The sequence below is a fragment of the Panthera onca genome, chromosome C2 (assembly GCF_046562875.1).
Source record: "Panthera onca isolate mPanOnc1 chromosome C2, mPanOnc1 haplotype 2, whole genome shotgun sequence".
In the NCBI taxonomy this organism is placed as follows: Eukaryota; Metazoa; Chordata; class Mammalia; order Carnivora; family Felidae; genus Panthera; species Panthera onca.
The window spans coordinates 142,418,689-142,446,495 of record NC_138347.1 but is presented as its reverse complement, the minus strand read 5'-3'; the positions used below and the strand labels follow the sequence as shown (position 1 = coordinate 142,446,495).

Genomic DNA, 27,807 nt, shown 5'->3' with positions numbered 1-27,807 from the left:
CATAAACCTAGCAGACAATAAAATCAATCTTCTCTGAATGGTTATGTCTGGCACATGCTTATAACAACTTGTTGGCTGCTCGAGTCCCCACATCTGTATTCAGCAGCAGCTGTCCAGAGAAATGGTCTCCATATACCTCAGGAATACCTGCTGTTGGCCTATTTGCATCGACAGAACCAGAGAATTGCTCTTCCTGGCAAGGGATGGCAGATGGGCTGACGACCTCCAGAGGGTTTGGTTGCTACACCAGGACTGGCAGTTCCAGGTGGTAGATGACTACACAAACACTTTTAACCATGAACAGCTTTCCTTTATGCGGGAAGGTTCTCTTAGTTGACAGATATATGTGGTAAGGGGAACGTTTGTTTTTGGTCTTCTTTACTTCCTTTTAACCTGTGGTCCTTAACAGTTTGGATCCATTTGAGTTGTCAAGAAAGAAAAGAGAAAAAAAAATCGAAAATCTTTGGCTTTTAAGTTGAAAAGCCATAGTCCACCTGTCACAGGAAGTGTTCAAAGAATACGTGCAAAGAGAATTTGTTCCCACCCATCAAAGAGATTTTTATTGTCCTGAGACAATGACTTGAGTGCAGGGAGTTTATTCACAAGGTGGTTCCAGGAAGCGGTTCCAGGAAGCACACGTAAGATATGAGACAGGGGCACCTGGGTGGCTCAGTTGGTTAAGCGTCCAACTTCAGCTCAGGTCATGAGCTCACAGTTTGTGAGTTCGAGCCCCATGTTGGGCTCTGTGCTGACAGCTCAGAGCCTGGAATCTGCTTCGGATTCTGTGTCTCCTTTTCTGTCCGCCCGGCTCATGCTCTGTCTCTCTCTGTCTCTCAATAATAAATAAATGTTAAAAAAAAAATTTTTTTTAAGTAAGATTTGAGACAGAGAAAGAAAGAAAGTAAATAAATGGCGCGTTGATGAGCTGGTTTGCAATGTGGGCAGCTGGTGCTAAAATGTATTAGGGACCCTCTGCGAAACTGTGTGAAGCACCCCTCAGAATCTTCCTGAAAGACAAGCAGATTGGGGCATTTAACTCCCAAATCCCCTCACCTGCTGGGCAACAGCTTCCCACAGAGATGTCAATACTGTATAATTCTGGGCTGTACCTGCTCAGCCAAGCATGCTTCCATGATATCACAGAAAGCCCTCAAGCAGAGAAACAGAAAGAGGCAGGTGCGGGCACTTTGAGTGGGAACTGGCAGTATGTTGGAAGTGTTTATAGCTGCAGCTCAGGGCGGGTGAGAGAATGAGAGAATACAGGGCAAGAAATCAACAGTGCTTGCTTTAATATGCTTGAGAGTTGAAGGGAAGGCAGTAAGGGACAGAGGCAGAGGGAAGTAAGGCCATGAGATACCATGCGACGTTTTGAAAAGGGGCTCTGCCCCTTCTGTCCCTCGTCCTCCACTGGTCAAATCCAGTATGGGGAAGAATGATTGAACCCTCACAAAACTTTTAGAGTCTAAGGACAATGAGAACCTGAGTTCAAGTTCCTGGCAAGGCCCTTGAAAGCAAGCAAGGCCCTTGAGTTCCCCCATACCTCTCTAGCTTTAAGAACAACAACACAGAGGGGCGCCTGGGTGGCTCAGTCGGTTGAGCGGCCGACTTCGGCTCAGGTCATGATCTCGCGGTCCGTGAGTTCAAGCCCCGCGTCGGGCTCTGTGCTGACAGCTCAGAGCCTGGAGCCTGTTTCAGATTCTGTGTCTCCCTCTCTCTGACCCTCCCCTGTTCATGCTCTGTCTCTCTCTGTCTCAAAAATAAATAAACATTAAAAAAAAAAATTTAAAAAAAAAAAAAAAAAAAAAAAAGAACAACAACACAGAGAAAAATGATGTCAGCAAGGGTAATCTCAGAAAACACAAAAATACAAGAAGGCTAGAAGGGTGCCTGGGTGGCTCAGTCCGTTAAGCATCTGACTTCGGTGCAGGTCATGATCTCACAGTTTGTGGGTTGGAGCCCTGCGTCGGGCTCTGTGTGGAGCCTGTAGCCTGCTTTGGATTCTGTGTCTCCCTCACTCTCTGCCCTTCCCCCACTCACACTCCATGTTTCTCTCTCTCTCTCTCAGAAAAAAAAATAAACTCACAAAAAGGAAATATAAAGTCAAGGACACTACGAATATTTCAGCAAAGTCAGGGTGAAGGGTAGCGATGGCGAAGAAGAATGCAGCTGCGACCATTGCAGCAGGTGCCAGCAAAAAACCAGAGACCAAAACCATTCCAGATTCCTCCCTCCAAAGCCATGGCACTCTACAAATTTCCCAAACCTTAGATGCTGCCGCAGGGAGGAGGGGGGAGAGAAAATGTCCAAATTGACAGAGGCTAAATCTAAAATGACTGTATTTCTTAGTTTGGGCTTCCGTAAAAGAAGAGCCTGAATTTGAGTGTAGCTGCTTTTTGGGGGAGGCAGAGGAAGGGGATTCCAGAGAACAGGAGTGAGGGACTAGAAGAAAGAAACTGAGAAAGAAGCAAAGCCAATGTAAGGGAGTGTTACTGAGGCAGCCCTTGTGAGCCGTAAGAACTCACTTCCTTTGGAACCTCCTGAGAATCATAGAGAATTGTCCACCTGAATGACGGGAAGGTGAGACATTTATGCATGGACCCCCATCCTCAAATGGTCAAGGGATGGCCTCCGTATTAGTCTGCGTCTCCAGTAAAGCAGAAATAGTAGTGTGTGTGTGTGCGTGTGTGTGTGTGTGTGTGTGTGTGTGTGTGTGTATGTGTGGAGAGAGAGAGAGAAAGAGATTTATTATAAGGAATTGACTCACATGATTACAGAAGCTGACAAGTCACAAGATCTGCAGGGTGAGTTAGCAAGCTGGGGACCTAGGAGAGCTGATGGTATGGCTCCAGTCTGAAGGGCGGGCTCAAGGCTCAAGAGGAGCCATTGTGTCAGTTTGAGTCTGGAAAATGACAATGTACCAGTCCACAGGCCATTAGGCAGAGAGAGTTCTCTCTCGAGGGACAGTCAGCCTTTGTGTTCTATTCAGGCTTTCAACTGATTGTACGGGGCCCACCCACAGTATCCAGGCAGTCTGCTTTACTCAGTCTACCCATTGAAACATTAATCTCATCCAAAAACTCCCTTAAAGAAACACCCAGAATGATGCTTAGTATCCGGGCACCCTGTGGCCCAGTCAAGCTGACACATAAAATTAACCATCACATACCCTCAGAAGTGTTCATTCTTCTGCACTTCCAAGCTGCATATATACTACAGGCCAAGCTAGCGCCTGCCAACAGTCGTGAGTTTGAAGGAACCCACGGGCAAAAAAAAAAAAAAAAAAAAAAGCAAAGACTCAGCACATAAACCTCAGCCTAGAGGCTGACAGTTGGAAGTAAGTCAAAGCCCATACAGAATTATGCACACAGCCAAGATTTAAATCAGAAGTGAGGCACAGATGATGTGACTGGGGGCATAAGAGCATCTTCTCTATTAGGTTTTTCAGAATTATTAAGATTATTATTTTTCTGCCATCGACAGAATAGGGGTTCGAAAAAGAGATTAGATTGAGTCACAGAAAGATTTAGAAAGCTACACTTCCTGCACATCTGCTTTTTGTCGTCTGGGATATTCTTACCCACTTCGCAAGTATTACCTTAACAAGTTAGATTAATCAGATCTTGGCAATCAATGGATTGCTGCCCAATCATCTCATACCTAATGTACCTGCAATTTATTTTTCACATTAACTCATCCATTGAACATTTACTGAGTATGTAAGCCATCATGCCAGTTGGGACCACAAAAGGGAGACAAGATGAATTTTCTGCTCATTGATAGCCTCCCTACTATTTGCCACCAAAGACAAAAGGTCGACTTTATGAATACTGGCAGCTGTATAGGATTATAATGTCAGGCCTTATTTGGGCACGGTGTCTCTGAATAGAGATTGGGAAGAAAAACAGATATTTACCTAAACACTGGAGGTCACAGAAGCCCACATTTGTGTCAGTTCCACTCAAAGGAAAACTGTTTGACCTCAAACATCCAGGCATGCCTACAGCCAAATTTATAAAGTTAAAAAATTTCTCTTCTGGGCACCTGGGTGGCTCAGTCAGTTAAGTTTCTGACTTCAGCTCAGGTCCTGACCTTATGGTTCATGGGTTTGAGCCCCACATCAGGCTCTGTACTGACAGCTCAAAACCTAGAACCTGCTTCAGATTCTGTGTGTGTGTGTGTGTGTGTGTGTGTGTGTGTGTGTGTGTGTCTGCCCCTCCCCCATTCATGCTCTGTCTCTCTCTCAAAAATAAATTTAAAAAAATTCTCTTCAAATTATACCACCAGCATTCTGTTTCTTTTTACCACCTGGCAATAAAGGAGTCAAACCAAACATATAATTTCTTTTTCTCACTCACAAATAAGTAGAGGTCTTTCCAAAATGTTCTTCCTTTATTTCCTCCCCTTTTCCCTCTTATTCATTAACTTTTACCTTTCTCTAATTTTTCCTTCTCCCACTCTTTCCCAAAAGTCCAGAGAAGGAGTAGGAAGCCAGCGTGGAAGGAGAGAACAAGAAAAATGATTAATTTTTAAGAAAATTATTTCAGCAATGTTTTCCCCTTTCAAACCCTGAACAAAAATGAACTTCCAACAATACTCCCAGTTTATTCATTTGAACTAAGGAGATGCTTAGTTCAAATGTGTGGTCCATATGCCATCAGTGAGGTATAAAGATTTTCCTAAGAGGCCACCAAATGATCAAAACTACAGGTTCTGGGGGCACCTGGGTGGCTCAGTTGGTTAGGCATCTGACTCTTGAATTCTGCTCAGGTCACGATCTCATGATTCGTGAGTCCAAGCCCCGTTGTCATGCTCTGAGCTGACAGCATGGAACCTACTTAAGATTCTCTCTCCACTTCTCTCTGCCCCTCCCTCACCTGCACTATCTCCCCCTCAAAATAAAGAAATACACCTTAAAAAAAAAACTCAAGTTGTATGGTTGTTACAGGGGAGTAATGCACTATAGTGTATGTATTCCACAGACTTTATTATCTTTATCATACTCCGGCAGTATGTTAATAACAGAAATAATAATAGCTAGCATTTGTTGAGTATTAATGCACCAGGTACTCTCAGAAATGCTTTCTTTACATGTACTAACACATTTATTCTTCACACCAAACCTAGGGTTTGGTCATCCCTATTTACAGGCGGGGAAACAGAAGCACATAGAGATACAACCCACTACCCAAGATCACATAGTCAGTAACCAGTGGGACCAGTCCAAGCTCAGGCATTCTGGCTAGAACTCTGTACTACCATGCCTTTGCATGAGCTGTAGAGCAGTATTGAAATTTGTCATTTATAAACTAAAATAAGCGGTTTACTAGTGTTTACCAAGGATTCTCATTCAATGTTCTAATTGGCTGGTGGCATGATACCATGCAGCCCAGCAAATCTCCTATCAAGCATAAACATAAGCAGTACTTGATTCTAAATTGCTAAGTCCAATGGTCAATTCTCAGTCCTGACTACACTTGATCTATCAGCAGCGTTTGACACAGGCTCCCTCCTCTTCAATATACTTTCTCTTCTTTTCTCCCAGAGTACCAGTCTCTCTTGAAAGGGGCATGCTTGGCCATTGCTTCTTTTTTTTTTTTTTTTTTTTTTTTCATTTTTTTAAAAAATTTAATTTGGCCATTGTTTCTTGGGTCTCTTCGGCTGGTCCCTCCTTTAATAGACCTGATAGTACCGGAAGGCATCAGAGTACAGCCCTTCATCCTCCCTCCTTATGTGTAACTGCACACGCTTTTTTGGTTAGACAATCCATTCTCACATCTTAAATACCATCTATTTACATGCCAGTAAGTCCCAAATGTTTAAGTCAAGCCCAGCCTTCTCCTTCCTGAACTCCAAACTCTCATACCAACTGCTACTTCAATGTCTTCACTTGGATATCTAATAAACACCTGAACCTCAATACGACTTAAACAGTCCTGTTCTTTTCCCCCCAAACTTGATCCTCACACAGCATTCTCCATCTTCAAATGATGGCAATTTCATCCTTCTACTCATCCAAGGAAAATACCTTGGAGTCATGCTTGACTTTTCTCTTGTTTTCACATGCTGCATCAATTCCACGTAGGTTCTACTTCCAAACGTACCCACAACATGACCACATCTCAACACTTCCACTGTTAGCACCGTAGCTTGAGCCACCATCCTCTTTTACCAGGATGACTGCAATAGACTCCTCACTGGAATCCTTGCTTACCTTCTCATCTTCCTACAATCTATTCTCATATATACAGCAGCCTACTAGATTATAAGCTATACCATGTCCCTCTGCACAAAACCCTTCAGTAGGTTCCCATCTCACTCGGACATGAAGAATGCCTCCCACCACTCCTACCTTTCTGACATCATCTTTCCCCTTGCTCATCCCACTCCAGCCACACTGGCTGCCTGTTCCTCCACAGGCACTCTCCTATCTTAGAGCCTGTACATTGGCTGTGCCCTCTCCCTACATGTCCTTCTGTTTGAAATCCACTTGGCAAATCCCTCACGTGAAGTCTGTTCTTAAGTGTCTCCTTCTCAATGAGTCTTGCTCTTATCTGCCCCTATTCAAAACTGTAACTAATCCCCTATACTTAATACTCTCAATCTCTTTACTTGGCCCTCCATTTTTCTTCTTAGATACTAATTGTCAACTACTGTCAATTTACTTATTTTATTTATTCTTAATTATCTGAATCTCCCACTAGAATGTAAGCACTAAAAGGGCAAGACTCTTTTTCTTTTTTATTCATAGATATATTCTAAGACCTTTTCCTAGAAAAGCTGGCACATAAGAGGCTCTCAGTAAGTACTTTTGTCTAATCCTCTAGTGTTCAGAACGCTCTCTTTCTTGAAATATACGTGCTGCCTTGAACTGGTCACGGTTTTTCAATTACTACTCTTGCTTTTTACTTATCACTGGAGTTAGTATAGCTACATAATTATGATTTAACTTGTTTTTATTTGATTAACCTTACATGTCTTGCAAAAAATACATTCAGCAACAGCATTTTTTGACCCATAATCTCTCAATAAATACACTTTAAGGGCTTTGTATTGAGTGCAAATATGAATTGGCCATACTTTGGGGCTGAAATAGATATATGAAAAACCCACACAATTTTGCTTCTATGGTGGAGGATACTTAATTAGCGATACACTGCCTATGAGTTTGGGTTATTTAAATAACATACTTCAAGGCAAATGTAAAATTACAAGTTATATTCCAGTTTAAAAGGTACTGATATATAATAAAAAATCATATGTGTAGGTTTAAATTCCTCTAATAGATGGCACATGTTACTATAATAGCAAGTAAATCGCTACTTTTTAATTTTTGTTTCTCTCCAATTTGTTATTATAAAGCATTTTTCAACAGAAAAGTGGGTCTAATGATTGGACCTCCATAGTCTGTCCCCAGTCTCTATGAGCCACATTCAAAACTATATGAGATCCACTGAACTTGGGGTCAGAGAATATGTCTGGAGAGTATATGATCAGGTAAGAACTCAGTCCCCAGAATGAGTCACGCTTAGATATGAATCCCCAGATCACCAACTACTAGTCATGTAAACTTGGGCAAATTATATAATCTCTCAGCATCTCTACTTCATCTGGAAAATGAAGATAATATTAATGCTTACTTCATATAGCCATTGAGAGGATTAATTGAGTTAATGCACTTATCTGTGTACTTAGCACAGTATCTGAAACATACTTTGTGTTCAATAAATATTAGTTATTATTAAATTATTATTTTTAACAATATATACACAACAAAATCATTGCACTTACAATGAATCATATCACAGGAGAGGTGGGATTTTATACAGCTACAGAATCCAGGTTATGCCTACAGGGGAAAACATAAACCAAATATTGGTTTCTTAGATTTTATACAGGAAAATTAAAAAAAGGCACAAGTTCATTTTAACATTTTTTCCCAAGGTCAAAATTAATTTTGCTTTGGGCTTTGCAAATCCCTCCTTTAATCGTCTAAACATCTGCAATTGAGAAAACTGAGTGTGTAAGTTTATTTTCTCCAAAGACAAAAAAAAATTGAAGGCTACCAAATTGTTTGTTAATGCATAATACAAAGACCTAAATGGGGAAAATAAATCTTCAAAGACTTTATCTGCAATCACTTCACTAGCCATGATAGCCTTAAGATACATATTAATTTCCTAAACAAATAGAAATTCCCTACCTTTGGAAGCTATAATTTTAAATGGGCTAGGAGAATCAGGGAAGAGTATACATATAATATACACAAGTATTTCAAATTTAATATTTCTTGATTTCATGAGTACATATGTTTAAGAACTAATTTTATGCTAACGCCTTCCATTGATTCATTACAACCAAGTGATGTCAGTGAGAACAACTTTTAGCTGAGGAGACATTAATATATATTGCAGGCAAAGGAAAGCCACAAGTTCTTAGACATTCTTCCCACTAAGAGGTGGCACCTACCTCCCCTCCCTTTGATAATGGGTAGGCTAAGGGGCACCTGGGTGGTTCAGTCGGTGAAGCATCTGACTTCAGCTCAGGTCATGATCTCATACATAGTGAGTTGGAGCCCTGCATTGGGTTCTCCACTCTGCTCTTAGCACAGAGCCCACTTCAGATCCTCTGTCACCCTCTTTGCCCCTCCCCCACTAGTATGTGTGTGCGCGCTCTCTCTCTCTCTTCCTCTCTCAGAAATAAACACTTAAAAAACAAAAAGAAGCTAGATGGGTTATTGAATAGATGTTTTTCCAAAGAAGACACACAGATGGCCAACACACACATGAAAGGATGCTCAACATTACTTATCATCAGGGAAATGTGAATCAAAACCAAATGAAATATTACCTCATACCAGTCAGATGGCTAGTATCAAAAAGTTAAAAGGAATAACAAGCGTTTGCAAGGATGTGGAGAAAAGCGCTTTTAGTGGGAATATAAACTGGTGCAGCCACTTTGGAAAACAGTATGGAGGCTCCTTAAAAAATTAAATATTGAGCTATCATATGATCTAGTAATTCCTACTGGGTATTTACCCAAATAAAATGAAAACATTAATTCAAAAAGTTATATGCACCCTCATGTTTATTGCAGCATTATTTACAATAACCAAGACATGGAAACAATCTTAGTGTCCATCGATAGATGAATGGATAAAGATACGGTATAAATACACAATGGAACATTAATCAACCATTTTAAAAATGAGATATTACCATTTGCAACAATATTAATAGACTTAGGGGGTATTATGCTAAGTGAAATAAGTCAGAGAAAGACAAATACCATATAGTTTCACTTATACGTGGAATCTGAAAATAAGAAAATAAAATAAGACAAACGAGAAAATAAAAATAGGCTCATAAATACAGAGAACAAACTGGTGATTGCAAGAGAAAAGGGGAGTGGGAAGATGGGGTAAATTGGTGAAGAGCGTTAACAAGTACAAACTTCCAGTTATAAAATTAATAAGTCAGAGAAATAAAAAGTACAGCATAGGAAATATAGTCAACAATATTGCAATAATTTTCTATGGTTACAGATGATGACTGTACTTAGCATGGTGAGCATTATGTAATGTCTGGAACTGTCAAATCAATATATTGCATGTCTAAAACTCATATAATATTGAATGCCAACTATGTTTCCGTTAAAAAATTAAAAATTTCCCACACTACCTACCTCCCCTTCGTACACCATAATCAACAGTCAACTCTAGGGTTTGAGTTTGACTGCTTCTGAATAATAATTTCAGTATTCTTTATGGATTAATAAATTCTTTAATCTGACTCGTTCTGAAGAATTCTCTTGTGGAACTTGAGAGCAGACAGTATGATGTACAGAAATAATACCAGACAGTTTAACACCCATTTAACTGCAATGTGGGAAAACTGGAGTGTAGTTATATTGCTTTAGCTATACTAGCATTGGTCAGCCTATTATGTATTTTTGGTGTGTATCTGAAAGGACGTTTGCTGCCCTAAATCTAATTGCATTTACTTATCAATAAATGCCAATAAATGGGAATTATATTACACTTGACTATTTTCCAAATGAAAGAACAAAATAGAGTATAAAACCTAGCCACCTGTGTAATCCTAGTCACGTGCCTGGAATATATATGTGTCACATTATCTGGCTCATGCTACCTGTTTTTCCATCTAAACTTTCTGATTCACGCTACCTCATTCATTTACTTGACATACTGTAGGCCCACTGGAACTCTCTTCTAGGTGATGACACATGGCACAAATGTCTCTTGGTCTTCTTTATCAACACGAATGCCTTTTAATTACATCAGCATTTGCTACTGGAATACACATTTGTTCAGGAAAACATGAGGCATTCTTGAATAATAATTTCCAAATACCTTTAATACAAAGAAAAAGACTTAAAGCTTATTTCCCTTTCTTATGCACACCGGAATAAAAATGATGTGCATGTTTTAGGGATAGATTACTTAACTGTCCATTGGTCTATTTACGTGTAAGAATGTTTTTTAAAGCACACATCTTGGTTTTTTTTTTTTTTTAGTATTTATTTATTTAAGTCATCTCCATACCCAATGTGGGCCTTGAACTCATGACCTCAAGATCAGGAGTCACACACTCTTCCGACTGAGCCACCCAGGAGCCCCAGCACATATCTTGTTTTAAATGATATGCAAACTTAAGGCATTAATAAAATTTAAGAGTAATAAAATAAAATTCACACACAAAAAGAAAAGAAAATGGGTGTGCACCATGACAATTTTCACACAGAGAAAGTGGCAGAAGAGACACTGTTTCTAATGTCTGAGGCCAGGAGGTAAGAGACTGGCAGCTTCCACCTCCTTTCTCTTGGAATACTGTCCCTGGAAGAATCTGTTGGTTTGCAAACTTGGGAGCTTCCTAGGTGAAACATGAAACTGTTCCCTGTACAGAGGGTAAAGAGAGACTGAAAGAAGAAGCAGACCACTGCAGGTCAGTAGGTGGCAGTTTTAATAAACAGGGGAACTTACTTACAAGACTTGTCTTGGGCAGCCACAAGATGAGTAGATCTTGGCACCCAGTTGCCAGAATCATAAATGTTTACATAGAGGCCTTAGCTGGGTTTAGTCACATATTCAGTATGATGATCTTTTTTTTTTAATGTTTGTTTATTTCTGAGACAGAGAGAGAAGGAGCATGAGTGGGGGGGGGGGGGGGCAGAGAGAGAGGGGGACACAGAATCCGAAGCAGGCTCCAGGCTCCGAGCTGTCAGCACAGAGCCCGACGCGGGGCTCAAACTCACGAACCGCGAGATCAGGTCATGACCTGAGCCGAAGTCGGATGCTCAACCGACTGAGCCACCCAGGCACCCCTTTAGTATGATGATCTTAACAACACCTTATTCTCTCAAGCCTGCATCCTTGAAAATGACTCCCTCGGTAAGAATGGTGGGTAGAACCTACATTCCAACAATAGGGGAGGGAGTCAGGAGCCTCTGATTGCCTGGGTCGAGCTTGCTGGTCAACCAGAGGTCGCATCCTGTCAATGACCTCCCCCAACAGTAGCCAGGCCCCATATAAGAGGTCCAGCTCCCCTGAGACCAACATACAGTGATGAAACTCAAGATAACCACATGGATAGTTCACAAGGAGATAAGACACACACACACACACACACACACACACACACACACACACACACGTGCACGCATGCGCACACCCAATCAACCTGCAACTATTCCAGCCAGCTCAGCCCAAGCACCAAGTATAGGAATAACAAGCCCTAAATGACTCCAGCCTGAGCCACCATCTGACTGTAACCATATGAGGAATCCCAAGCAAAGATCAAAGATCACTCATCTACATCCCTCAACCTCCAGACCATTGATAATTTATTATTACACTGTAGATAACCTGAATAGCACAGTCTTTCATTTATTGATAGAAACAGTTAACTACAAGTCTTCTCCTGTTTTATGTATTGTATAATGATGGACCTAGAGTGAGGGTTCCAATTCTACGAGCTTTATTTCAGATTCTCAATCCAGTGGTTTCTGGTTAGAAATTGATTCTCTTACTTTATTTTTTTAAAGTTTATTTACTTATTTTTGAGAGAGAGAGAGGGAGAGAGAGAGAGAGAGAGAAAGCAAGGGAGTGGCAGAGAGAAAGAGAGGGAGATACAGAATCTGAAGCAGGCTCCAGGCTCTGAGCTATCAGCACAGAGCCTGATATGGGGCTCGAACTCACAAACCATGAGATCATGACCTGAGCCAAAGTCAGATGCTTACCCGAGCCACCCAGAGTGTCCCATATTCCTTTCTTTTAAAATAATAATCACAGGAGCACCTGGGTGGCTCAGTCAGTTAAGCATCCCACTCTTGGTTTTGGCTCATGTCATGAATTCACGGTCCGTGAGTTCAGGCCCCACATCAGGCTCCGTGCTGACAGCATGGAGACTGCCTGGGATTCTCTCTCTCCCTCTCTCTCTATGCCCCTCCTCTGCTCTCTCTGTCTCTCAAAATAAACATACAGGCACTTGCACCCTAATGTTTATAGCAGCACTTTCAACAATAGCCAAATGATGAAAAGAGCCTAAATGTCCATCAACTGATGAATGGATAAAGAAATTGTGGCTTATATACACAATGGAATACTACTTGGCAATGAGAAAGAATGAAGTAATAGCCTTTTGTAGCAATGTGGATGGAACTGGAGAGTGTTATGCTAACTAAAATAAGTCATATAGAGAAAGACAGATACCATATGTTTTCACTCTTATGTGGATCCTGAGAAACTTAACAGAAGACCATGGGGGAGGGGAAGGGAAAAAAAAGTTAGAGAGGGAAAGAGCCAAACCATAAGAGACTCTTAAAAACTGAGAATAAACTGAGGACTGATGGGGGGTGGAAGGGAGGAGAAAGTGGGTGATGGGCACTGAGGAGGGCACCTGTTGGGATGCGCACTGGGTGTTGAATGGAAACCAATTTGACAATAAATTCCATATAAAAAATAATAAAATAAAAATAAAAAATAAATAAATAAATAAAATAATAATTCCAATGTTCAATTTTTTTTATTATCCCCCAATTTATTTCAGGCAGAAGTAGCTAAATCTTCCTAGAACAGTTATATCTACCTACTAGTCCTTAAAGTATTGTTAAAATATGCTTTAGTATTATTAATGAGCAATGAATCACATCAAGTACTTTCTAATTTATGGGATTTTGTCTCTGTACTTTCATATGCAAAATTCTAGAGGTCGAAAATTAATATTGTCTAAAAGGCTCAGCTGACAGTATATTGGGATGAGGCCTGGATATCAATGAAATGCTGATCCTTATTTTTAAAAAAAAATGAAGTTTTCCAGCTCAGTTCAGCCATGACTCATTGAAGAAGACACATTTTTGATAGCTTTAATTAACTTGTTCACAACTGAAGTATGGAAGGACAATAGCTTCTACAATCTTTTCTTTCTGAGTGGAGTTTTCAAATGAGTTGTCCATTTTTTTCATTCATTACATAAGTTAGGAAACTTAATCTTTTCTCAAACAGTAGCTCAATGATTGGTTGATTCGTTGATTCATTCATTCATTCATTCATTCATTCAATAAATTGGGTACTACCCTGTCTGTCAGGCACTGTGTTAGGTCCTGGCAATACCAAGGTAAACCAGACAGACTTGGTCACTACCATGGAGTTCATATTCTAGCAAAAAAGCAGGCATTCAACCAATGGCAAGTGTGTTAAGAGCTAAAAGGAGAAAATATCAGGCACTATGCAAGCATGTAGAAAAGGAATTTAACACAGTATAGAAAGTCTGAGAAGGCTGCCCATACATCATACAACTTGATCCCAGTAAACAGCACCATACGCTCCAGGCTTTGTACAATTTAAGGTATAAAGTAATGGAGTGGCAAAGGATACCTAAATAACCATCTTTTTACTGATAGACCCTTAATTAGAGGACAGAACTTAGCATGAAAGCCAAAGCAACCTGAATTAAACACATTTATGCACTCACCCAGAGCAGGTGGTGTTAGATCAGGTTAAGCAAGAAAGGCAGAGCTGGGCTAGGCATGCCCACCTATTATGTCCAATTTTATCATCAAAGCAAAGCAAAGCAAATCACTCATGGACAACAACAACAACAACAACAACAAAGCAGAGAAGGATCAGAAGTGTTGCATCAATAGAATTTCTTCCACTTGGAAGAAACCATAATGAATGGGTAAGACACAGGAGCTTATTTACCCAAGAAAAAGCCATTACTTCTCTAACTAGTTTCTTCTTGTCCTGCTGTTCTCTTTAACAACAAAAGAAAAATCGTTCTGAAAGGCATCTCCACCTTCCTGATGGTTTCTATTAACAGCAAAAACCCATTGCACAAACAGTTCAAGATTTAATAAATGCCTTTGATGTATAAAATGATCCTTTTGCTGATTCATCAATAAGAGTAAAAATGCAGTCTGACCAGATTGGACACTTAAAATGCTTTCTATTATTACCGTATGTTTTCCCAAGTGCAAAGCTGAATGTTTAAGCAATTCCACTTAAAATACAGTAGATCAGTGTGATAAATGCCAATTGAAAAGCTTCCAGCAAATGTTTCATGCTAAATTTTCTCTGTTCTACCTTCTGAGGAAGAATATTTTCTTTTCAAAAAACTCAAGAAAAAAAAAAGGACTAATAAAAATTAAGTATAAATACTTCCAGATAGTTCACATTTTCAATCCCTGCTCTTATACCAAACTCAGTATTTCTTTGTCCATCCTTCAGATTCGTAAATTTTTAGTTCCCAAAATATTTCAGAAACCAGACTGAACACCGGTACTTTGCAAAGTGGAGAAGCAAAATCATGCATGTGAAAGCATAAGTAGATGTAAAAAGATTCATTATGGGTTGCCATCTTGTGAAAGTGATAGGATCCCCTTAATAAATGGATGAGCAGATTCATATTTCAAAGAAAATCATGACATGGAAAATGGGGATGCTTTTAATACTGTTCATTTCCAGAAGCTTCCTGGCTGCTTGCAATAATTATTTAAAACACAAAAACAAAACTAGCTAATGGTGGTAGGCTAAGTGCAGAGAGGGCCCCAAATCTCATTATGCTCCAAGTAATACTGCCTCTTCCCAGACTCCACCCACCAGTGGACAGGACTGAGTGGAGAGGAGGAGGCTGAGCTTGCGTTCTTGGCAAGGCTTCTACCCTACCCTGGACACCATCACCCCAACACTCACAGCCTCACCACCCCTACCTGTCTCGGAGACCATCAGCACTCGTTCCGTATGCCTCCAAATCAGGAAGGCCCAAATCCCAGCCTATCCCTCAACCCCATATGGCTCTGCACAGTTCTTAGTTTGACCTATCTACCCTCCCCTGGCCCCAGATCTTACCAGTGCTCTCTCTGGAGCTCATGATGTAACATCAGTAAAACCTTTGTTCTCCAAATGCTTGCCACTGGGTGATATAGCACAGCAATTATGTACACCGAGATTCTGAGGTGACCCACCTGAGCTCAAGTCCCAACTCTGCCAGTTGCTACTACCAATCATGCGCAATATACTCAACCTGTATGTGCTCCAATTTCCCCATCTATAAAATAGGGCTAAAAATAGTATCTTCCCCCAGAGAGCTTGTTTTGAGAATTAAATAATTAGTACATAAAAATCATAGAAGAGTTCCTGGTACATAGCAAGCACCTTATAGGTATTTTTTTTTTCCTTTCACCTTCATTCTCCCAATGAGCCCTGGCTCTCCCCCTGAGACTGCTTTCCCTAAAGCTCTAGTAGGTGGTATCTGTGTTTCTCCCCCTCATATCCCTCATACTAATGTGACTGAGAGTTGAATAGAAGTCTTTCTTGCTCATTTCCCCTTTCAGACCATTATCCTCCCCTCCTCCCAATGACCCTCTCCAACTCTGAAGTTCATACATCAAACCACACTACCTAATCATCACTCCTTGTAGCAGCATTAATAGAGTAGCAGATCACCTCTCTCATTCCTTGAGAATTTCAACTCCCACATCCTTGCTGTTCTAGCTCTACTGTTGTTATGCTTTCTGGTGACTGTAGTGTCTATGCGGATGATCCTTTCAACTCTCTGGTTTTTTACTTTCCTCACCACTTAACTTCCAGTGATTTTCTCCTTAACTGTAACTCAACACCTCGCTCCCCTGGTTATACCCTACGTAGACCTTGCCATTGCCAATAAACCCATCCCCTTCCACAGTCTCGTTCTCTGACCATTGTCTCCTATCTTTCAGCTCAATCTCTTTGCTTCTCCTAACTCCAACAATTACTTGTCTTCAAAGTTCTCTTGATATATTGATTCTACCCCTCATGTCCAGATTTCCCTGCATATTATTAAAATTCCAGGGCATGGTCTGTTATTACAGTCCCTTCCTTCCATACACCCTCAACTCCCTTGTGCTATTACCCTTCATTATACTCGCCTGGCAAAACCCAACCCTGGTTAAATCCAACTCTTGACAGCTCTGTGCTGTCTTCCACAGAGCCTAATAGGGCTGGAGAAGATTTCATTTTTTTAATTTTTTTTTAACGTTTATTTATTTTTGAGACAGAGAGAGACAGAGCATGAATGGGGGAGGGTCAGAGAGAGAGGGAGACACAGAATCTGAAACAGGCTCCAGGCTCTGAGCTGTCGGCACAGAGCCCAACGCGGGGCTCGAACTCACAGACCACAAGATCGTGACCTGAGCTGAAGTCGGACGCTTAACCGACCAAGCCACCCAGGCGCCCCGAAGATTTCAAAATCAAACCTGCTAATCTCACTTTATAATCACTAACCTAACAAAGTTCATCTGGACCCAATAAGCATACTCTTTTTCTCTGCTCCTTTAACTCTCCTACTTTATTCAACAGCTGTTGAATACATCTTCTCTCTCCTCAAACTTCTAATATATCCTCCATAGTCCTTATTTTCAGTTGGGACTTATCCCTCCTATTTTGGGAGAAAATAGAAGAGGTCAGAAGATAACATTTCCACCAGACGTTTTCCATTTTCCCTTCAGATTCACCCTCCACTCTTTTCCAGCCAACTCTGTGCCTGAGAGGTTGACTTCTATGGATTTCATCAGCTTTGTTATCCTCTGGATACCAGTTGGCTCAGCCAACGAGAGGACCAGAGAATTGAAGGCAAGAGGAGAGTGAAATCCAGAGCTTTATTCCCTTGGCTCTCTCCCTTCTGGTCTATGGTTTTAGAATTACTGCATTTCTTTTATTATTCTCCAACTCTGTCATGCGGCCCTGTCCTCTAGTTATAGTCACAGCTGGAGATCCACTGGATTCTAATGACAGCCCTTCCACTTGACTCTTCAGACCCAGGGTTGTAATAGCTATTGCTAACATGAGGTGCTTCACCGACTCTTATTAGTTGCCCTAAACTTGCCCATTTCTTTGTAAGTAATCATGCTATCAGTTTCCTGTCAGGGTCCTTCTAACTTATTCCCACCTACCTCCATTTGTGCCTTACTCTCTTGCAGCCCTCCTGTTACAAGGATGAAGAGTCTGGCTCTTTTCTAAGGCAAACCCCTGCACTTGTCCCCAAACTCTCTTACCAATTAGCCCTCTAGCAATTAATCATTTTTGCTCCTACTTCATCCTTTTTTCTCTCTCTACTGGATTATACCAATCGGAATGCAAACACGCTGGAAGAGTCCACTTAAAAATCCTCCCGCTACCTCATATCTTCCTCTAGCACCTGCGCCATTTCTGTGTTCCACTTTATTTTTTTTTTAATGTTTATTTGTTTTTGAGATAGAGACAGAGCATGAGCGGGGAGGGGCAGAGAGAGGGGGAGACACAGAATCTGAAGCAGGCTCCAGGCTCTGAGCCATCAGCACAGAGCCCGACGCAGGGCTCGAACCCACGAGCTGTGAGATCATGACCTGAGCCGAAGTCAGACGCTCAACCGACTGAGCCACCCAGGCGCCCCTCTGTGTTCCACTTTAAAGCAAAACCCTCCAAAGTGTGGTCTATCCTATCTTCCATGCCTCCCTAACATTCTGTGCATATCTCACACCAAACAAGCATCCTTCTCTAACACTTAACAAAAACAGCCATCATCCAGTTATCCGTGACCTCCTCATTGATGAGTCTAATGGCCACCAATCAGTCATCACCTTCAAGGACCACTGGCAGCATTTGATACATGTGATCACTCCCTCCTTCTTGAACCGCTTTCTTTCCTTGGCTCCAGGACAAAACTTTCTCTTGGTTATTTGCCGTCTCACTGCCCACTCCTTTCCAGTAGACTTTGCTGGCTTCCCCCCATCTAATGGCGGAATGCCCTAAGACTCATTTCACAGGCCTCTGCACTTGTTGGTTTAAATAACTTCATCCCACTTCATATCTTTAAATTCCACTTTGTCTCTACCCAGACCTCTCCTGCAAGCTATAGGGTGGTTTATATACCCATATAGTCAACAAACTTTGAGGTATACTAGGCTTCTCAAATTTTGTATCATGTCCAAAATCAAACCAGTGAACTCCCCCACCCATCTCTCAACCTATTTCTCCTAAACGTCTCCATCTCAGAAAGTGTCAACTCCATCTTTTCAGCCATCTTTGACTCCTCTCTTTTTTCACATCCTATGCCTTATCCATCAGCAATCCTGTTGGCTGCATCTTCAGAATATAATCAAAATCTCACCTTTCCTCAGTATCTCTACATCACTCCTCTCATCTAAGCCAACATGTCTCTTGACTTACTGTTTTACAGCCACCTAAGTTGTCCCCCTGCTCAGTTGAGACTTCCTCTGGCATCCAATATACGAGAGGAATTTCCCTATTCCCTCTACTCCCGCTATGGTTTCTCACATGGCACTTCTCACCATCTGACATAATCTATGTTCATATAGTTATTATGTATCACCCCTTAAATTCTATGAACGTAAGGATCTCTGTTTTCATTTAGTGTTATATTCCCAGTGCCTTCCAGGATGTGTAACACACAGTAGTCACTCAGCACATATTTTTCAAATGAATCATTGAATAAGTATTGGAATAAGCCACAATGATACCATGATCTAAATTCTTATCACTAGAAGAATGGGAGACCCAGGAAGACCTGTATGACTAGGAAATCATAGCATGTACAGCCATTGTTAAATACTCATGTACTTCCTGGTCAGCCTTAAACCTGACATTGTAAAATGTCAACCAGTGGACAGCTTTATCTTGTTCGTTCCTAAATTAATATGTAATACATTACTCCGTACCAAGTTTGGAAAACCAGTTCTTCAAGTGTACAATGTTCCTTTAGGAAAGAAAAAAGACAATCTGTTCCAGCTGGGGTGAATAGTGAGGGAGAAAACTAAGGCAGAAGGTGCAGGCTGTGATAGACTACGTGGGAAACAGGGCCATGTTGGAAGCAATGGAAGTAGGGAAACTGACTGTGAAACGATATTCATCAAACATTTATTAGATGCTTACTCCATACAAGATACTGTGCTGGGTGCCAAGACTGAGGCACATTTAAACACGAGTAAGGCAAGTTCCTGTCTCCAGGTGTTCATAATCAAATATAGCAAATAAAACATATGCTTAAATAACTCTAATATAGGTACAGCATGAGGTGTCAGAAAGGAAGAGAAGGTGAGAAGAAAAAGGCTACTGGGTGGTATAATGACTGCTAATGGAAATGAAGCAGCAGGTGGAATCAAATAGGGTTCTAAAACTTTAAGCCTAAAGTTTCTGAAGGATTCTAAGTACACGAACAGAAATGAGGAGAATCAGTTTGGCAAAGTCTTAGGATCAGTTTGAAATGACAGTGGACCATTGGGAGAGCCATGACCCAGGGGCTCCCAAACTTCACTGTTCTTGGGACGGAACTGCCTGAGCAATTTCTTTTTTTTTTTTTTTTTTAAATATATGAAATTTATTGTCAAATTGGTTTCCATACAACACCCAGTGCTGAGCAATTTCTAAAAACTACTAACTCCTAAGTCCCAGCCCACAGCTACTCTGTCAGAATCTCTAGTGGTGCCTATTGATATATATGTATTTTGTATATATGCATGTGGGTGTTTGTGTGATACATGTGTGAGTGTGTGTGTGTATTTTTAGGTAAATAATTTAATGATGAAAGAACACTAGAATGTCTTTAAACACAATGTCTCAAGTTACTATATTTTGTCTGGAGTACAGATCTGAAATGGTACAAACTGCACCCAACTACTGAACCATGAATTAAGCAAATAGAATGAAAAAAATTTCCTTGATCTTAGGTAATTTCTGAGGCAGTCAATCCATGGACCATCATTTGGAATCATTGCTACTGACAGCTGAAAATATAGGACTAAAAAGAAGATGAGGAGTCATTGTTGGAGAAGGTCTAATTCTTTTTTTTTAAATTTTTTTTTTTCAACGTTTTTTATTTATTTTTGGGACAGAGACAGAGCATGAATGGGGGAGGGGCAGAGAGAGAGGGAGACACAGAATCAGAAACAGGCTCCAAGCCATCAGCCCAGAGCCTGACGCGGGGCTCGAACTCACAGACCGCGAGATCGTGACCTGGCTGAAGTCAGACGCTTAACCGACTGCGCCACCCAGGCGCCCCAGTTCTAATTCTTTAAACCAATGACCTCATTCATATACTGAGGACTGGCACCTCTAAGAATGGAGGAAATCTGGATGATTTACAGCTCTCTAAGGGTAGAATTAGATGGGCATCAAGGGACAAAAGGAAGGCACAAAGAGGCACTCTGAGAACAGACTGAAAATAGTTCTTACGTGAAAAAATAATGAACTGCAGCAACTCAACAAGCAAGTACTTCTTATGCATAATAAAATATGGAGTCACTTCTCAGGTATATCCATGCCCCACATGCATATTTTCCCTTTTTTTGTATTTTGAAGCTTAGTGATGTAGAAGAGCAGAGTAATGATTCATTTCCTTCTCCAAATATTTTTGAAAAAGAGAATTGCTGTCTTAAAATAATGAATACTGAACTGAATGTTGCAGAACAGATGCAGTACCCAAAAAGACAGGTCTTGCTAATTAACTCAGTACTCATTAAAGATGAACAGCTCATGAAGCTAAAACATAATTGTGCACTGGTTTAAAATGTATAATTAATATGAAAGAGAATGTATTATTAAAATAAAATAATTTGTTAATGCAATAGTCTGTGGCCTACTTGGAAAAGCACGGTCTTAACTTTACCGATGACCGTTATGTTTTATTCAGGTGCGTAACCAACACGTATGTGGCACATGTTATATGCCAGGCACCCTTCTAAACACATTACAAATCTTAATTCATCTAACAACCTTATCAAACATTGCAGTATGTACTGTCTACTTCAGCTAAGAAACAGAGGCCTAGTGAGGCTGTGCAGCTTGCCGAGGGACTACGACTAGAAAAGATTCAAACCCAAGCCATCTATCCCCAGAGTCTGTGTGAAGGCAAAGTAGTTGCCATAACACTGGGAATATTTTTACTAACTTTAACTAAATTTAATTTTGATCTGAAAACAGATAACAGAAGTTAGTTTGTGGTACTTCACCAGTATGTCTAATGAACATACTAAAAGCAACATATACGGAAGATGAGATGACTGAAGCAACCAGAGTTACCCAAATGTCTGATGCCCGAGTGCCTCCTATCTTAAGATGGATTCCCCCAGAAGCGGACGCTGAAATGAGGCTGTGAGAGCCAGCAGTTTGGGAGTGACCCCAGGAGGCACTAGAAAGGATACCTGTACACGAGACAGCAAAGGGAGAGAAGCGAATATAGTACATTTTTGAATACATGACTCCTGTGGGACAGTGTGGCTGAGCCTCACTAGGGAAATCTGGGTAGCCATGTGCAGCATGCTACCAGGGCACGAGAGAGCTGGGGTTTTTACCTACCAACTCCTGTCACTGGTGGAGAGCTATTTCTGGGGACTTCTGGGGACTGTTAATACCTCTGGCAGCCAGAGAGAGCCCTCAGGCAAAGAGCGGCAGGTGCTTACAGTTGGAAACCCTGGGGTCAGTGGTCACACCCATGCGGAGAGGATGTGGGCAGAGCATCGGCAGTCTCCTTACGCATCTTGATGTATCTGGCTCTCACTTAAGAGAAGAAATGTTTTCCCATGAAGATAGCTTTAATTATATAAAACTGTCATTCTATAAAGTTAATACTATTTTCCCATTTGTTTAAATCACACCTCAGATTCAAAGCTCTTTCGACAATATATTGCATAGTCAAATACAAAGTATCCCAGACATTATATTACATTAGTAAAGTTTTACCAGGATTATAGTAAAGATAGCAGTAAAGTGAACTTCCATGAAATAATTCAGTGCATGAACAGCTTTACATGGAGGAAAAAACAGGAGTAACATTCTAAAACCAGCTCTACTGAGCTATGTGATCTAGAATGAGTAACTTAACCTCTCTCCACCTGTTTCATTATGAGGAAAATAGAAATGGTGATATTTGCCTTGTGGATTGGCAAGAGATGCATATTCTTTGCCTTCGGAGTATTTCTTTCTTTGAAAAATTAGCTCTCCTTCATTCCGTGTGTCCCTGGGGGAGCTATCCTCCACAATGTCCGGTCACCCCCCAACAGGGGTGAACAGGTGACCCACGTAGGGCTAATGAGAGTTTTTTCCTGAGGCTAAAATAATGATTCTGGAAGAGGAAACTTCTCATCTACTGCTTTCCTAAAATGACAGGATGAAGTTATGGACAGGACAGCAGCCATCTTAGCAGATACATGGAGACAGCCTACCTACAAAGAAACCAAATTGACACAGGCAATGCTTCAAGGGAGAGAACCGGAGTCCTGGCACCATTGTCTGAGCTCCTGAATCTTTGTGGCTAAAGTGCCCTTTATCTTGGAAAAGTCCCATTAAATTCCCTTTTACTTAAGCTGGTTTGAGTTCAGTCTCATACTAACAAAGTCCACTCCGGGCATATTAAAATCTTGCAGCACAGTGTTTAATACATAATAGATGCTTGACAAGTACCAGTTCATCCCTAACACCAGAACTTCTACTATGGTTTCCCAATTCTTGCCTCTAACTTGAAACCTTAATCCTAATATTATCCTTTTGATAGTAATTTCTCACTTACCTTGAAATCACATGAATCCCCAATGATATCCTCTAAAGAAGGGTGTATATCCCCCGACTAGGTGGATTAAATTATGTTTAATGTTGCTATGTTAGTTAAGTTCCTTAATGTCATATGTTCCTTATTACAGTTAAAGACTTAAATTCTGAAGAAGTAATGCCTCTATTTTTAACCACAATTTGGTAGTAATTAATTTAAAATAAAAGTGTACATGTATGTGGTGGGGTGGGAGAAGGAAAAAGAACTAAATCCTCATCTTCTGAAATAAGGTTATGGATGTTGTTCCAATGAAGAGAAGAAAATAGAAGCCATAAAAGCAAAGTATTTATTGCTGTTGAGGTAAACAAAACACACACACACACACACACACACACACACACAATTTCAAACATCTCAGTTAAAAGAACGTGGTTTCTTCTGGAAAAATGGAAATGGGGTAATGAGCATTAGAAAAACTGTCTTAAACATTATACAACAAACTGATTCTTTAATCTATGTACATTTATAACTGATAAAAATGAAAACTTATCATAAAATATAACAAAATTGAACATCTTACTAGTAGACTCACTTTCAGGCTATTTTAATACTTTGCTATTGCCTTTACTCACACTGCCTAGAAAACACACTTCATTTCTCACGCTCTTTTCCTATTATTTTCACCAGTGAGGTCACCTCAATACACATGTGCATGTGAAGTGCAATGCACTAGGTCCAGAAGTACATGCTATTATGTGCTGTACAGAACTGCACTGAGTTTCCGGTCCTAACCATCCGTTACGCTGAATAAACACCATTATTTATCTGTAGAAGAAGAAAAGAATCACAAAAGATATCAAAAGCCCAAAACCAACAAATGTGCTTAACCGTATTTTCTTTTATGTAGTTTTTCATTTAACATATGTGTTACAACTAAACATTGCCACTTTTATTCTAGATATTTGAATACTGAGTTTGCTAAGTAGTGTTATCATAAAAAAAAAAAACAATAATGGTCTGACATACAAATGTCAGAATCACTGAGTAGCTATGTAACATTTGACAAGCCACTTGAATATTCTGGGACTTAATTATCTGGTATAGAAAAAGGAAGAAATGCATAGGTGGACTAAATAAATTACTAATTTCCCTTCCAGCAAGAACATTGGAAAATTATTTACAAATTAGTTGCTCCATTTCAAAGAAAGAAATTCTTTCTGGTAACAAAAATACAAATTTTAGTGTTCTAACAATGAAACTAATATTTCCCAGATATCGTAACTCCACAAAATAGAAATTGGCTTCCAGAGGAATTCAAAGCTTCTCATTACCACTCTGCCACAACTTCCCACCCCATCTCCATCTCAAAGGTCAGGATCAAGGTAAGAAATGACATCCCACTGAAGAGGACTACCTGGCATCACTAACTGGCTGGATTCTGAAGCATCCACTGTTACATTTTCTAAGTGGTTCAAAGGGAGGTATAGGTTGCTACATGAGATCATGATCTCTCCTCTTTTCTTCCTCCTCTTCTTAGCCTTGCACTCACACAGCTGAAGCAGTCAGCAAACTTGGGCTCCCTTGGAGTTGGCCACACCAGGGTCTGGTACTGAGAATCTAGGAAACTCAGCAGCACAAGGCACTAGAAGTAGATGTGGTCTCTCTTGCCAACTGCCTCTCTTATTCCATTTCCTCTACTATTGGCTGTTATGGCTTTTTGTCCTAAAGGAGCAGTAAATACTGGTGTTAAGAGAAAATGCAATACTGGGACCTCAGGAGACAAAGCTAGTAAAGGGCAGATCCTGGATCCAAACTCACGATTCTTTACTCAAGAGTCCTATTCCTCCCATTATACCCCAAGTATAATAAAAGTAATACAGAGAAAATAGACACAATCTTCTGTTCCTCTCACAATTAAATGAAGTTAGTGAAGTCCCATGGATCATCCTACTCTGTATATCTAACACAGTACTCCTAAGGAATTTAATAATAAATGCAGTGTCTCAGTTGGAAGCAGCAGCAATAATCTTTCAATAATTCATTGAGGAAAAAGTAGGTGGGAAGGAAATAAATTTGGTTTTAACACATTTAATAATGACTTAAAATGGAAAAATTATGAAGGAAGCATGAAAAATAGATGTGCTGTTGTTCAAATGACTAATATTTTTGAGGGTGAAAAATCTTTATATAAGAAAAAGATTTGTGTTTGTTTTGGGATGGGATTTTTATTTTTGCCAAGTAACTTCTAAATGGCACATAGAAATAAAATATGATAAAGACATTTACATACACACCATGTAATATTTTATACAGCACCAGTGAGTCCTACCGAAATAGGTGTTGCTATGAATAATTCAGAAGGAAATTACATATTACTTCAATAATAACATTCATCTACAATTACTTTCAACCCTATTCAGGTGCTAAAGCTCTTCAAAATGAACACAGAATGATGGTATGGCAGCAGTAGCATGACCAGTAATATGGGGATCAAAGAGTAAATAAAGAATCTGTGTTTTGTTCTAAGAAACACAAAATTATTTCAAGGCCGCTCACAGCTTTGTTAAAATTACTCAAGCCTGCCTCAGCTACATTCAAGTTAACTATCACTTCAGTGGATGGTGATCACTGTGACTATAACCCAATCCACCTACTAAATGGTAGACATTGAGTATGCAGTCATAGACAAATCTGCCTGTCAAGGCAAAAACAAAGCTGTGGAAATTCACAGAATTTAGCTGCCATTAGCATCATTCACACTGCGTGAAGAAGATTGGGCAATGACTAACTGATATGTTGTATCACTGCTCAAATTTTATCCCATCAGACTCAGGATATATAGCAACCAAGACCAGAATTTTAATCTCTCTTCAAAAATAAAATAAAAAAAAAATAGGCCTACAGCTAATTTAATACATGCTAAATAATAAGCAACAAACAATCCATTCTAATAACAATAAAGTAGGAAGAGCTGAGAATGACTACTGCAGATTCACTCAAATTTCTCCCAAGCCATAGCACTGGTTAGCACATTTTTTAAAGTCGTGCCCTAAAATAGTATTGTGGTGGTATGGTATCCCTTGATCTGACACCTATAGTTGCATGGCATAATGAGTTGAGTCAAGGAGAGTCAAATCCAAGGCCAAGAAATTGATCAGAATTTCTTCTTCAATACCTGTCCCAGGTGGGTCTTCAATTGGCAATGCACTCTGAATTGAATGTCTGACTTCATACAGCATTAATTCCATGATTAGTTTCTTTCTGACAGCATATTTATTAACTCATTGCCACTCCTACCTAATTTTCTCTTAATTTATAAGTTAAAAGACATAATAGAATGATTTCCTATATCTTGAAGTTACTCTACCCTTAGATTGCCAAGATCTCACCATACTATTGGTGCAAATGTGGTCACAGTAATAATAATGAAATTAATTTCATCAGGACTTTCTCCCACTCACATGATACAATATTGCACACTCCCACAGAACTCCCTTTAAGAGTGTTATGTGGTTTCCAAGAGGTATCTCACAAAGGCTTACCACCAATCTTAACGTCCTTCTCTAGATGCCTTTATTAATGGAAACTGTCCATAAGGCTAACTAACTAGCAAAGTGATACTTTACTATTTTTATCCATATGTGGGGGGTTATTCTCTTAACACCCCAGTTCTGAAAAGCTGAATAGCCTTGAACCAACTGTCAGGGAATGGGGTCACCCGTTAGGCTGAGGTTGTTAATTCCAATTACTAAGGTGAAGTTGGGGTGTCTCTACATAATGGAGCAAAGAGGAATTTGTTTGGAACCCAGGTGATTCCCTAAGGAGCCTTTTAGTATTCTCTTGACCAATGCTATTTCTCAATAGAAAACTTCAGCAATCAAATAAAAATAGAACTACCAAGGGCTCAAATTCTTCAGGAATAAAAGTTTGATAACCCCTTAGGAAAGAACAGAGGCTAGCCAAGGCACTGGAAGAGGATTAGGAGAACAAGAAGTAGGTTATAGAAGATGAAAATTATCAAATTAGACCTCATGACCAGATTCAAGAGATTTGGCAGCTGTGTTTATGCTCTTTCCCTGCTACGTTATATAAAGTATTTGTAATGGCTAGTATTTTAGATTTTAGGTGGAAGCGAATTGACATTATCTTGTGATAAAATGTATCTGATGGCATTTTGTGTGCCCCCCATGTAGGAAATACATTTTTTTTTTTTTTACTCAAAGAAAAGTGGTAGATGCTTAGGGGCAAAAGCTAGATACTTTCTCTAATCTTTACTCTTCTCCACCCTATTCTGTACTTCAGGAGACACAATTGTTACTACGGCATTAATGGGATCCCTTGCCCTCTGGCTTCCCATTAAGTTTGACCAATAGGAGACACTGGCAGAAAATCAGAAGGGAAGAAGAGTGAAGTCAAGTGTTTATTCTTCCAGCACCTATCCTGCTGTGTTGCTGCAACTTAGTTGCACTTATCAAAAGCCACAGCCCCTGTAAGTAACCCTTTCCTACATTATAGCTCTCACTCCAAGTTCTAGTAATTCCTTCATTCTTTACTCCTTCAAGTACATGACTCTCAACATCTTAACTATTGTTAGTCCTAGGATGCTGCACCATCTTTCATTGTTTTTTACCTTGTCCACATCTTTATAAATACTTCCTTTATGTGCTCTACGCATATGGAGAATGTAGTTTTTTCTTGTCAGGACTGAAACTGGCATACAACACAATAACAAAAAAGAGCAAAATACTTGAACAAGCCTGTACAGCATATTCTC

General features: G+C 40.1%; 1 long non-coding RNA gene across 3 annotated transcripts in view; it reads right to left on the bottom strand.

Moving 5' to 3' along the window:
* The window catches only part of LOC132683015 (uncharacterized), a 261,651-nt gene that overhangs the window by 160,781 nt on the left and 73,063 nt on the right, over positions 1–27,807 (bottom strand). For all 3 annotated transcript variants that reach the window (XR_009612003.2, XR_009612002.2, XR_013557791.2), the window contains one exon: positions 7,789–7,846. This is a non-coding gene — a long non-coding RNA (uncharacterized LOC132683015). The remainder of the gene's footprint in view (positions 1–7,788; positions 7,847–27,807) is intronic.